General features: G+C 38.4%; 1 protein-coding gene across 1 annotated transcript in view; it reads right to left on the reverse strand.

The window, feature by feature from the left end:
- Window positions 1-3,525, reverse strand: part of LOC128684062 (5-hydroxytryptamine receptor-like) — a 606,485-nt gene extending 602,960 nt beyond the window's left edge. Inside the window, exon 1 of the mRNA XM_070093582.1 lies at window positions 3,411-3,525. The gene's annotated coding sequence lies outside the window, so the exon portion shown is untranslated. The remainder of the gene's footprint in view (window positions 1-3,410) is intronic.
- Between the last annotated feature and the right edge of the window lie 7,937 nt (window positions 3,526-11,462).

An 11,462-nucleotide genomic window follows, 5' to 3' on the forward strand; every position in this document is an offset into this window, starting at 1 on the left:
GTGAGTAGTCACGAAAGCGCTTGGAATTTCTCTACTCTTTCACAGTGGTTGTTTTGGATATATATATATATATATATATATATATATATATATATATATATATATATATATATATATATATATATATATGCAATTTTTTTTTTCAACAAGTCGGCCGTCTCCCACCGAGGCAGGGTGACCCAAAAAGAAAGAAAATCCCCAAAGAGAAAATACTTTCATCATCATTCAACACTTTCACCTCACTTACACATAATCACTGTTTTTGCAGAGGTGCTCAGAACACAAAAGTTTAGAAGTATATACGTATAAAGATACACAACATATCCCTCCAAACTGCTAATATCCCAAAACCCTTCTTTTAGAGTGCAGGCATTGTACTTCCATTTCAAGGACTCAAGTCCGGCTGTATAAAAATAACCGGTTTCCCTGAATCCCTTCAATAAATATTACCCTGCTCACACTCCAACAGATCGTCAGGTCCCAAATACCATTCGTCTCCATTCACTCCTATCGAACACGCTCATGCACGCCTGCTGGAAGTCCAAGCCCCCCGCCCACAAAACCTCCCTTACCCCTTCCTTCCAACCATTTCGAGGACGACCCCTACCCCGCCTTCCTTCTCCTACAGATTTAAATGCTCTCCATGTCATTCTACTTTGATCCATTCTCTCTAAATGACCAAACCACCTCAACAAACCCTCTTCAGCCCTCTGACTAATACTTTTATTAGCTCCACACCTTCTAATTTCCACACTCCGAATTTTCTGCATAATATTTACACCACACATTGCCCTTAGACAGGACATCTCCACTTCCTCCAACCGCCTCCTAACTGCTGTATTCACAACCCAATCTTCACACCCATATAAGAGTGTTGGTAATACTATACTTTCATACATTCCCTTCCTTGCCTCCATAGATAACGTTTTTTGACTCCACATATACCTCAACGCACCACTCACCTTTTTTCCTTCATCAATTCTATGATTAACCTCATCCTTCATAAATCCATCCGCCGACACGTCAACTCCCAATTATCTGAAAACATTCAATTCTTCCATACTCCTCCTACCCAATTTGATATCCAATTTTTCTTTATCTAAATCATTTGATACCCTCAACACCTTACTCTTTTCTATGTTCACTTTCAACTTTCTACCTTTACACACACTCCCAAACTCATCCACTAACCTTTGCATTTTTTCTTTAGAATCTCCCATAAGCACAGTATCATCAGCAAAAAGTAACTGTGTCAATTCCCATTTTGTATTTGATTCCCCATAATTTAATCCCACCCCTCTCCCGAACACCCTAGCATTTACCTCTTTTACAACCCCATCTATAAATATATTAAACAACCATGGTGACATTACACATCCCTGTCTAAGACCTACTTTTACCGGGAAGTAGTCTCCCTCTCTTCTACACACCCTAACCTGAGCCTCACTATCCTCATAAAAACTCTTAACAGCATTTAGTAACTTACCACCTATTCCATATACTTGCAACATCTGCCACATTGCTCCACTATCCACTCTATCATATGCATTTTCTAAATCCATAAATGCAATAAAAACTTCCCTACCTTTATCTAAATACTGTTCACATATATGCTTCAATGTAAACACTTGATCTACACATCCCCTACCAACTCTGAAACCTCCTTGCTCATCCGCAATCCTACATTCTGTCTTACCTCTAATTCTTTCAATAATAACCCTACCGTACGTTTTTCCTGGTATACTCAAGAAACTTATTCTTCTATAATTTTTACATTCTCTTTTGTCCCCCTTCCCTTTATATAAAGGGACTATACATGCTCTCCGCCAATCCCTAGGTACCTTCCCATCTTTCATACATTTATTAAACAAAAGTACCAACCACTCCAACACTATATCCCCCCCTGCTTTTAACATTTCTGTCATGATACCATCAGTTCCAGCTGCTTTACCCCCTTTCATTCTACGTAATGCCTCACGTACCTCCCCACACTTACATTCTGCTCTTCTTCACTCCTAAAAGATGGTATACCTCCCTGGCCAGTGTGTGTGTGTGTGTGTGTGTGTGTGTGTGTGTGTGTGTGTGTGTGTGTGTGTGTGTGTGTGTGTGTGTGTGTGTGTGTGTGTGTGTGTATGTGTGTGTATGTATGTATGTGTGCAAGACAAGCCACGGAAGGGGGGAAATCTTCAAGGCACTCCACTACTACTGTATAGGTATCGTAATGCTGCAGGTGGTCTAGGTGGTGTGCTACAGTACAGACTGGTACCTGAGCGATGTAACATCAGTAGTAAGGAAGTAGGCATGAGGGCGCATTACACTTAACATTTTTCCTCTGTCCATTAAACACGATGTCGCAATAACCTTGAAGAATCAAGTTCAACAGCCAGCGAACTTCACTCTTATTTCGTCTTCTACTAACAAATATATACCTATTTAAAAAAAAAAAACATGTTTTTCTTCGGAGAGAGAGAAAAAAAAACTAAACTTCAGTACTTACGCTGTCAGAAATCCTGTTTGCTAGATTTTATTTTTTTTCTCGTTCATCTCGATTTGTACACCACCGCTCCTTACGGTATTTAACAGTTTCTTGAGTTTTTATTATTAAAATTATTTTTTTTTTGGTATCCGCTTTCATCTTTAAAATATCCATACCATAATTAAATTGAAATGCATTATTAGGGATTCTGCTGTTTACTATTGCTACTACTACTATTACTACTGCTATTACTACTACTGCTGATGCTGCTGCTGTTGCTGTTGCTGCTACTAATACCTACTGTTATTATTATTGCTACTACTATTTCTACTTCTACTATTATTATTATTACTACTACTATATCTACTACTACTATTACTACTACTACTACTACTACTACTACTACTACTACTACTACTACTACTACTACTACTACTACTACTACTACTATCAGTAGTGTTACTACGTACCTGTGTAGGATACTTAGATAATCCCAGCTACTTTATAGACAAGCTCCTTTTCTAGCTGTGGCGTGACGAAACCAGTTACATGTGAACAATAGGCCAGAGGCCTCGCGGTCTGTTCCCGCTAGGGATAGACTGGACAAGTCAAGGCTCCTGGGCTCCTCCTCAAGACTCTCTTAATTATACGCATCCAAGACATCCAACGTGTGTATTTCTTACTCCAATATCTCCTGACGAACCCCCACGACCACTACCAGCTCCACCACTACTACTACCTATGTTTACTATTACTAATTCTACTACTGCTACTACTACTACTACTACGACTACTACTACTACTGTTACTAATACTATTAATAATAATGTTAACTATAAAATATTTACATAATTGTATTTTATATAATAATTTATATAATTAAATTTTTAAACCAGAAATAAAAATAATCCCATCTCTAAAAACTGTTTCTTACCTCACTTGTCCGTCTTGAAGGTGAATATAACGGAGTGTGGCGTCATTCTGCCAGGGCTGCCAGGGCTGTGTCCCTCCCACCAGCACACGCACACACTACTCCGGGAATCACCTGCAGCAGAGAGAAACATTACGGTCAGGACGAGGAGGAACTATAAAGATGCCGGAGCATATATTAACGCTACGTAGCTTGTTAAGACACCGCCCACCCCACAAGCGGAGAACATGACCAACACAAACGTATGTAAATGGGGGGAAAATTGCACACTTGAAATTCAGATTAGGTTAAGTAAGGTTTGTCAAGAAACAGGACAAGTGTTTCCTGACGCGGGTCTTAGCTGATGGCCCGCCGTTGGAGCTTTTAATCATTTGACCGAGACCTTCCGCTGGCTTACCGGTCCACCCCTTTAAAAATTATTGTCAGTTATAAGTAAGTAAGTAAGTAAGTTTATTCAGGTATACACAAATACAGTTACATAGAATTATCATACATAGCAGCATATGTGTAGAGAACCTGGGATAACCAAAAAAGTCAGACAAAGTGACTTATTTTCATTGGGGTCCTTTTACCTTATTATTATAATATAAAGGTTATAATATTTTCTTATTATTCTACAATGAAGATAACATCTTATTATCATACTAAAAAGACTATCTACTACACGAGGGTCATTATGACTATCTACAATACGAGGGTCATTACTAGGAATAAGGTAAAATTTACACGTATGTTAGCTAAAAAATAGAAAATCATTCCCATCCCTTTCTGTAGCTACATTCATCAGACACCTTTTGGCACTCTTCTTGAACTGGTTCATGCTATGACTGGCTTTGACATGTGCGGGCAGTCTGTTCCATTCCTTTATTGCTGTACAATAAAAGGTGTTTGAAGCCTGGCCACTGACTGTGTGTACTACAAAGTTGTGCTCTCTCCCCCTGGTACTATGATTGCTTTGGTTCCAAACCTTGACAAAATTGACAGCAAGATATTCTGGACATTGTTTGTGAGCAATTTTATAAACATGATTTAGCTTCAGTTGTTTTACTCTGTCTTCAACATTCAGCATATCCAACTGCTGTAATTCATCCTGGCCTACATGTTCTCTTGGTCCCAGCCCCAGGATGAATCTTACGATTTTGTTCTGGGTGATTTGCAGTCTATCTTTCAGTTTTTTTGTCAAGGCAGAGTACCATGAAGAGCAAGCGTAATCCATATGGCATTGTATAAGGGCTAGACATAGGGTCCTGCGAGCCTCAGTAGGTAAACACTGTGTTTGTCTATACAGGAACTTCTGTCTGGCATTCGTTTTCTTTACTACACTGTTCCCTATCAATTCTCCTGACATGCATGGGTCAAAGGGGATTCCCAGATATTTTACTGATGAAACCAAAGTGATGGGCTCCCCATTACACTGAACATTAAAATTATTTACCCTTCTCAGTTTATGTTTCGTGCCAAAGAGAATGACTTCAGTTTTCCCTAGGTGTAATGATAGTTTGTTGTCTACTAACTATTTGCTGCAGGACTCCAGTTCGAGTGTTAAAACATTAGCAATATCGTGTGAATCTTTACCTGTCACTAACAGAGCACTGTCATCTGCATACAGTAGGAGTTTGCACTTGACACTGATAGGCATATCATTGACATAACATAAGAATAATAAGGGACCCAGAATACTACCTTGGGGAACTCCACATGTTATCGGCAGGGGTTCTGATTCCGTTTTGTTGATTTTGACTATTTGTCTCCTGTTGCTAAGGTAGGACTTAAACCAGTCTACAGAACCTATACCGATAGCTTGAAGTTTCTTACATAATATATTGTGGTTGACAGTATCGAAGGCCTTTTGCAGGTCTAAGGTTACCATACCTATGAGGTTCCCCTTTGACATTTCAGTTCTCAGGTAATCCATCAGATTAATAAGGGAGGTGTCGGTTGAGTAGAATCTTCTAAAGCCCGATTGATAGCTATGGAGAATGCTGTTGTCATTAAGGTACTTAACTACTTGAGAATACACCGCCCTCTCTAGAATTTTAGATATTATACTGAGTATACTAACATGCCTATAGTTGCTGACATCAGACCTACTATTTTTCTTGAAGATAGGAGTAACTCTGGCCTCCTTGAACCCCTCCGGTACGGTATTAGTGGTGATTGATAGATTTATTATGTGAGCAATAGGGATTGACAGTACAGAAGCACCATCTTTTAGGAACTTAGACGGGATGTTATCAGGGCCAGTGCTCTTAGTTGGGTTTAACCTACTTAGTTCTTTTTGAATAAAGTCATGAGATAACCGTTTAGTTATTGAAATTCAGAAAAAACGTTTGAAAAGTACAGGTGGAGCCTCGTTTTCCTGTTTTGTAGGTTTTACTCTCCTCCCCATCTCCGAAGAGTTTTTGAGTTTTATCTGTGGGGGATGAATCATGCTAAAATATTCTCTGTATTAAAATAAATGAGTGCGTGTACAGAGGAGTATAATTTGTGATATTTGTCACATGTAAATCAACGAACTTCATGAAATTTAAAAGAAAAATAGGCAATATAAATTATTTTTTGAATAAGTTATTATCTTTGGCATTCTGCAGCAGCAGTGGTCGTCCCTCCAGTATACCCAAGTTGTTAATTATTGCATGCCATTAAGTTACAATTTTTCCCCCCAAAATATATGTACCTGATAAAACTTAATATGAGTCTTGTGACTATAAATGGTTCAAGTAGGACCCAAACGTCATCATAAGTTTCATTCTTCTATGTGCGGGTTATTTGTGTTAATAAGAGTTTGTACATTTACTAAGTGCGAAGACGCACATTCTCAAATGTTCATTGAGTCCACGTGTGGTTGAAAAGAAAGAGTTCAGTGGTAATCTTCTCAGACCACGTGTGGTTTAAGAGAAAGAGTTCAATGGTAATCTTCTCAGACCACGTGTGGTTTAAAACATCTTTTTTTTAAGCCACGTGTGGTTTAAAAGAAAGAGTTCAGTGGTAATCTTCTCAGACCACGTGTGGTTTAAGAGAAAGAGTTCAATGGTAATCTTCTCAGACCACGTGTGGTTTAAAAGATCTTTTTTTTAAGCCACGTGTGGTTTAAAAGAAAGAGTTCAGTGGTAATCTTCTCACACCACGTGTGGTTTAAGAGAAAGAGTTCAATGGTAATCTTCTCAGATCACGTGTGGTTTAAAAGATCTTTCTTTTAAACCATAAAAGAAAGAGTTCAATGGTAATCTTCTTAGTGGTGAAATAAAACAAATTAAACCTTGATTATAAAACAGGGTAAAACTTATTTGCTTTCTATAAATTAGCGAAACGAATGAACAAATTTACTTGTTAATGCGGAGATCAGGGTGGACCATTAAGGCGTGTAAAATATTACTAGTGTAATGGAATTGCTATTGTAGTGTGAGCAAGGCAACATTAATGAAGGGACTCAGGGTAACGGGGTAGTCTACGGCTTGAGTTCTGGACGTTGGTAGTGCAGCGCCTCCTGCACACTGCAGTATGCATGGGCATGTTGTGGCTCGCAGGAACATTTCAATTGTGATGACTACACACCTCTGGTGAAACAGCATTTGAATGAACGATGGTGAATGTATTTCATTCTTAGTAGGAAGCGCCTTGTGTCCTATTACTTTTATTTCATATTAAATTGCTAGATCTTTTAAAGCAGATATTCCAGAATATATTCACATAATTCCATATCCCTTAGACATTATCAGTCGAATAAATAAAGCTGATAACGCCACACAAACAAGGCCAAGAAGGCGCAGTGCGTCAAGAGAAAGAGAAAGAGAGAAGGAAGAATGGGTAAAAGAAAGAAAAAACTGCAATATTTTGCTCATATAACCGACTCAGTACGCGATGGTGATGACAAGTGTGGTTTAAGAATAATCACAGGTTAATGGCGCTTCTTGCTCGTCATGACGCGTCTCCTGACGAGGTTTAGTGATCAGATAGTTTCTGGTTTACTCTAAAAATAAAAATAATGTAAAGCCCTGTGCCCTTTCACACAAACTTTTGACATCCTTCAGGATATATGAAAGATGAGTCTTGTAATAATCTAATTTAATTGACCAATTAAGAAAACATAATTATGAAAAAACAAATGGTTAAGATCTAGGTAATATAATAACACTAAGAGCAGAGCCAGAATATGTAAGGGGTATTTACACTCGGCTATTAGGTTAGGCTATGTGAGACTCGTCAGAAAACAGGACAAGTGTTTCCTAACGTGGATCGTAGTCATATGATGACCCGCAACTGGAGCGTTGGTCATCTGACCGAAGCCTTTCGCTGGCTTACAGGTCCACCCATTCAAAAATGTATACAATCAGCTATCAAGTAGATTTCTTTAAGGACTGAACCGCGGTAGCTATCAAATCAAGATGTAACTGAAGAAAACAGACGTTGTAGAACAAATATTTTTCTGTCAGGTAAGACACATATGCAACAGTTAGGTATCTTTATTATGAAACGTTTCGCCTACACAGTAGGCTTCTTCGGTCAAGTACAGAAAAGTTGATAGAAGCAGAAGAGACTTGAAGACGATGTAATCAGTCCATCACCCTCAAAGTTTTGAGGTGGTCAGTCCCTCAGTCTGGAGAAGAGCATTGTTTCAGACTTCGGAACAATGCTCATCTCCAGACTGAGGGACTGACCACCTCAAAACTTTAAGGGTGATGGACTGATTATATCGTCTTCAAGTCTCTTCTGCTTCTATCAACTTTTCTGTACTCGACTGAAGAAGCCTACTGTGTAGGCGAAACGTTTCATAATAAAGATACCTAACTGTTGCATATGTGTCTTGCCTAACAACCTGTCGGTATTTTATACCATTTTAATGTTCAAATATTTTTCTAGAACATTTCCGCTTTGAATGGAACCTTCTAACGTCAAGACATGATAAAGCTCTGCATAGAGCCAAACGATGGTGCAATAAACGTTTCCTGCAACGTTTATCATTTCATTTTTATCGGCAATGCGCTGTTTATAAACTAGAGGTAACTTGAAGAGTGTAACTGTCAGGAGTCAACATAATATGTCTGAATGTGATACATGCACGGAATATACGTTAGTGTTATTATATACCGACAAGAATTACGTTAGTGGTAGAATATACCGACAAGAATTACGTTAGTGTTATTATATACCGACAAGAATTACGTTAGTGGTAGAATATACCGACAAGAATTACGTTAGTGTTATTATATACCGACTAGAATTACGTTAGTGGTATAATATACCGACAAGAATTACGTTAGTGTTATTATATACCGACAAGAATTACGTTAGTGGTAGAATATACCGACAAGAATTACGTTAGTGGTAGAATATACCGACAAGAATTACGTTAGTGGTAGAATATACCGACAAGAATTACGTTAGTGGTAGAATATACCGACAAGAATTACGTTAGTGGTAGAATATACCGACAAGAATTACGTTAGTGGTAGAATATACCGACAAGAATTACGTTAGTGGTATAATATACCGACAAGAATTACGTTAGTGGTATTATATACCGACTAGAATTACGTTAGTGGTATAATATACCGACAAGAATTACGTTAGTGTTATTATATACCGACAAGAATTACGTTAGTGGTAGAATATACCGACAAGAATTACGTTAGTGGTAGAATATACCGACAAGAATTACGTTAGTGGTAGAATATACCGACAAGAATTACGTTAGTGGTAGAATATACCGACAAGATTTACGTTAGTGGTATAATATACCGACAAGATTTACGTTAGTGGTATAATATACCGACAAGATTTACGTTAGTGGTATTATATACCGAATAGAATTACGTTAGTGGTAAAATATACCGACAAGAAAGTGAATGACACAGTATACAGCTTACGATGCTTTTCTGAACAGACGCTCCGTCCACCAAGGAACTTCAAATAAAGTCCATCGTGGACGAAATGTCGTGTCAGCACTTTGCCATGAACTGCATATTGCCTTATTCATGGCCACAAGCACACTTTACATTGGGGTTGCACTCTATATATTACTCATTATAATATATTTTTTTAATAACTAACGTTAAGGAATGGAAAAAAAAAGATTTCACGTACATAACATACAGTTAACTGAAAGAACACAACGCATAAGGTACCAATAAAATACTTCTAAATAGAAAAATATACAATAAAAAAAAAATTGGTCTCTCCACGTATTTAATAACCAAACGTAAGAAAATTCCAGAGTCTAAATTCCAGAGTTCAGAAGAAGAAATCTCAACTACAGCAGGTCTAAAAACAAAACAAAAAATACATTGAAGCTACCAGTAAAGGTGAAACACATTGTAGCCAGCTGCAAGGTATCACCTTTCACGCCCAATGAGCAGCCAGTGAGACCCCAACTTGAGTGAATGCTCCTTGCTACAAAGTGGTAGCATTTGTCTGAGGTGAAAAATAGGGTAAATAGAGAGATGGAAGATATATGGGGAAATATAGATAGATAGATAGATAGATAGATAGACAGATAGATAGATAGATAGATAGATAGAGAGAGAGAGAGAGAGAGAGAGAGAGAGAGAGAGAGAGAGAGAGAGAGAGAGAGAGAGAGAGAGAGAGAGAGAGAGAGAGAGAGAGAGAGAGAGAGAGAGAGAGAGAGAGAGAGAGAGAGGAGGGGGAAGGAAGGGAGGGCTAATTCCACAATGTAATTTCGCAGCACTCGCGAAAATATATATTGCAACTCACTGTCTGTCTGTCTGTCTGTCTGTCTCTCTCTCTCTCTCTCTCTCTCTCTCTCTCTCTCTCTCTCTCTCTCTCTATCTATCTTTCCCTCCCTCCAGATTTTTTCTTACTCTCCCTTCCCTTTCTCGCCATCTCATATTTCATCACTCCATCTCCTTGTTCATTTCTTCTTCAAAAGCTTTTATTCTTCTGGAATATCTTCATTTCAAAGATACTCTATCCTTCATTCACTCTCCATTCTCTCTCACTCATTTTGTTCCCTCTCCACTTCCTATATCCTATCTTTAAATAGGGAGAAGTGTGTGTGTGTGTGTGTGTGTGTGTACTCACCTAGTTGTACTCACCTAGTTGAGGTTGCGGGGGTCGAGTCCGAGCTCCTGGCCCCGCCTCTTCACTGATCGCTACTAGGTCACTCTCCCTGAGCCGTGAGCTTTATCATACCTCTGCTTAAAGCTATGTATGGATCCTGCCTCCACTACATCGCTTCCCAAACTATTCCACTTACTGACTACTCTGTGGCTGAAGAAATACTTCCTAACATCCCTGTGATTCATCTGTGTCTTCAGCTTCCAACTGTGTCCCCTTGTTACTGTGTCCAATCTCTGGAACATCCTGTCTTTGTCCACCTTGTCAATTCCTCTCAGTATTTTGTATGTCGTTTTGTATGTCGTGTGCGTGTGTGTGTGTGTGTGTGTGTGTGCGTGTGTGTGTGTGTGTGTGTGTGGATATATACATATACAAATATTTATATATGACAAGCTTGAGAAAGCTCCTGGAGAGCGAAACGTTGCTACAATAAAATGTCGCATTAGTTGCAATAGTTACTTCAGAAACCTACACAGAAGAGACAACTATTTTAAAGTAGACAAAAAAAAAAAAAGAATGCTGATGCACAGTCATTTTGTTCAGGTTAGAACTGTCTGCCATAAAGACACCAAAATCCAAAAACTTCAATTTTTGAACTTTTTTTTTTTTAAATATAGGATGGGAGGGGTCCATCTCCAGTGTAAATTTTGGGTGGGGGGGGGAGGGGGAGAGGGGCATAGTCTCAGTAGATAAAAAGAAAAAAAGGCTTCGAGGAAAAATATTTGGACTTCTTCCTGAAACTTTTTTGGACTTACGAAAAAAAAAAAAATAAAATAAAATAAATAAAAATACAAAATCTCAATAGCACATAGTACCTACATGATTTTTAGTCGCCGTATGTATTATTATGATTGAAAAGGGAAGTTCATCGAGTTTAGTAAGTGTTCAGGCGTGACGTTCTTTTATGTTCTTATATCTTGGTTTAGAAATATTGTTATCATCCGAGAGCACTAAACCCGCCTGTGGGGAAGGTGGTGGGGG

Source organism: Cherax quadricarinatus, chromosome 3, assembly GCF_038502225.1.
Source record: "Cherax quadricarinatus isolate ZL_2023a chromosome 3, ASM3850222v1, whole genome shotgun sequence".
NCBI classification, from domain to species: Eukaryota; Metazoa; Arthropoda; class Malacostraca; order Decapoda; family Parastacidae; genus Cherax; species Cherax quadricarinatus.